The following is a 2953-nucleotide window of genomic DNA, read 5'->3' as shown; positions in this document are numbered from 1 at the left end:
TTGGGCCATGGGTCTGGGGTCAGTGATGGGTCGGGCCATTAGATGTTGAAAGGGCAAGGTGATCAGTAAGTCACACTCCCATCCCCTCCCTGCCTGACCTGGCACTGGCGGCGTAATCTGTGAGAGGATCTGCCTTTGTGCCATCACATTGGAATGAGGTGCCGAGCGGAGCATCTTCCCAAGGAATTGTGTTGACAGATTAGTCAGTCACCTTGAGGTCAGCCCCCTCATACTTCATAACGCAAACCTGGCAGCGAGAGGTTGGGGAAAAGACTGACTTTTTTGATCACAGACACTTTCAAGATAAGTTGGTGCATCTTAAAGTGTGGTCCTTGGACTGTCACAAGTAATTGCTAAGAATACAGTCTCAAGACCCCATTCCCTACCTCCAAATCAGAATTTGATGGGGGAAGCTGGAGTCAGGCATGGGAGCCAGCATGTTAAACAAGCACTCAAGAAGATTCCTTTGTGCCCTGAAGCTTGGGGACAACTGAGGAAGACCTTGGTGATATTTTAGGCAAGTCTTTCAGGATCCCATGATGACTGATTATATCTTTGCGTGAAGCATTTTTGCAAGGTCAAGTAAACTTATGTCTCCATGACTCTGGTGTAGAGAATAATTAGAAATAAACGAAGCTTTCTTCTGGCAACATCAGACAGAAGACAACTCCAAAAACAACATTAGGAAGAGAAATAAGAAAATTTCAGGCTTCCCTGGTGGCGCAGTGGTGGAGAGTCCGCCTGCCGGTGCAGGGGACACAGGTTCGTGCCCTGGTCCGGGAAGATCCCACATGCCTCAGAGCAGCTGGACCCATGAGCCATGGCCGCTGAGCCTGCGTGTCCGGAGCCTGTGCTCCGCAATGGGAGAGGCCACAACAGTGAGAGGCCCGCGTACCGCAAAAAAAAAAAAAAAAAAAAAAAGAAAATTTCAAGGTGTAGTGTGTAGATACATGCCATTTACTGATAGTTAGCAAACATTTATTAAACAGCTCAGATATATAGATAGATATATATAAGAATTTATCCAAAGAAATTTTAAAACTTGAAAAAAATTACCCTTAGTTCTGAGATTTCCTCTCTATTTATATTTATTTGTAACATATCATAGACACAGCCTCCAAGCCCTCAGTGATGACTTTTCATTCTTCCAGGCTTCACGTACCAGAAAGTCCCAGGCAGTGAAGGCCTTCTCCCAGCTCCAGGATAGCGTGTCTGAAGCATCCCTCGACTGCCCGTGTAGACGGCCCCTGCTCATTGAGGTCAGTAGCACCTGGCTCTACCTCTCAAAGCCCCAATGTGCCTGAGACACCTGCCCAGCTCCTGACTTCCATCAGACTTGAGCACAGGTTTTCCTCTCTGTCCCTCTCCATACAGGTCAGGCATGATTCTAGGTCCCTGCAAGGTCCGTCCCACAGCCCAGCCTCAGCGTTGCACCAGCCCCTCCACAGTGACGTCCTCCTCTCCTCCGCGTCAGCTTCAAAGTTCCATCTGTCTTCTCTCATCCCTTCGAAACCTTAAACACCAGTACTGCACCCCAACCATGAACTCAATGCCTTCAGGCTTTCTCCTCCTTTGAAAACCACTGCACTTTCCGTCAATTCCACGGCAGTCCTCACCCATGTCATTTTCAGCCTCCTCCTGTTTCTGTCTCTCCCCTCCCGGCCTCACCCCCATGGCCCATCACTACAGCCACTCTCTTATGCTCAAGCTCCCTCACCAAGGTCACCTATTGCAATAGGCTCAACAAAATCCAATTATATGTATTTATTTATTACTATTTATTTATGACAAACATTCCACATCTGCGCTCCTCTTCAGTCAGAAGTTCTTCGAGAAGATGCCTTTGGCCTTGGCCAGTCAAAGAATGGAGTCATCTGACTTCCCCCACCCTGTGAATGCCCACGCAGATAGTGTAGGTTTTAAACTGGCTGTTGAACCTGCTGTCGCCTTGTCAACCTCGGCCACATTCACCTGGATGGACGCTTGGTCCTTGGCGCCGATGATGCAGTTGCTGGCAGAGCATTTTCACTGCACGTACAGACCCACAAACTCGCCGGTGTCCTTCTGCATGCTGACGGCGCATCTGGTGGCACCATGAGGACCGTGAGAGCAGAAACCAAAATCCAAATTTTAGATCTCCACACCCCCATCCAAGATTTCCGGGTGTCTCTGTTAGGATGTCCGGCAGACACCCCCAACTCAGCGTATCCACACCGAGAGTACTTCTCCCTCAGCGATTCCAGCCATAGCTAGTACCACTCTGGTATTAACAGCGGTAGTGATGACAACGATATTCACAGCTAAACGTATCTTGGATGCTACAACAGGCATTGTAACCCTATTAATGGCACTTTCACCCTTGCAATAAGCCCTCTCTTACAGATGAAATGACTGAGGCTCAGAGAATTTGTGTAGTTTATCCAGACCTAAGTGGGTGACTCAAACCTAGACTCATCTGATCTCTACAAAATCTTCACCGGTCCCCTAAACCAGAAACCTGAGAGTTGGTTCAGTGCCTCCTCCTGCCTCTTCCCACATCACTAGGTCCTACTGTTTCTACCTCATTCCTTCCTGCCCACCCCTCCATCTGCCCGTCTCTCTCCATCCTCATAATACTTCTTGGTCCTCATCATTAGCTCTTTACGTCTGGATTGCTGAAGAAACCTCTAGTTTCGATCTCTCAATCTACCCTCCGCTCCGCTGTCCCAGGACATTTCCTGAAGCCTAAATCTGTGCGCTTTCCAACAGGCTTCTTGGCAAAGAGAAATCATGATAGGGCCAGCTCGGAGCTATGACACTCCAAGACACATTGTCCATGTATAACCCCCCATACACATTTACTTATTTATTATCAGTCGATGACTTGACAAATAGAGATGAAGAGACTATAAAGAGTCCAGCAGAACCTGAGAATAAAACAGAGATGAAGACACAGTCCTTAAGGACTGCCTGG

The 2953-nt window shown here is 48.1% G+C and overlaps 1 pseudogene across 1 annotated transcript; it reads right to left on the bottom strand.

Moving 5' to 3' along the window:
* Positions 1-1818: 1818 nt before the first annotated feature.
* Positions 1819-2070, bottom strand: LOC309969477 (small ribosomal subunit protein eS21-like; annotated as a pseudogene). Its single transcript has one exon. The product of its transcript is annotated as a small ribosomal subunit protein eS21-like (transcript).
* Between the last annotated feature and the right edge of the window lie 883 nt (positions 2071-2953).

The sequence above is a fragment of the Leucopleurus acutus genome (genome assembly GCF_964270905.1).
Source record: "Leucopleurus acutus genome assembly, chromosome: 12".
In the NCBI taxonomy this organism is placed as follows: domain Eukaryota; kingdom Metazoa; phylum Chordata; class Mammalia; order Artiodactyla; family Delphinidae; genus Leucopleurus; species Leucopleurus acutus.
The sequence above is the reverse complement of the archived record's forward strand: the minus strand, read 5'-3'. Positions and strand labels throughout refer to the sequence as shown.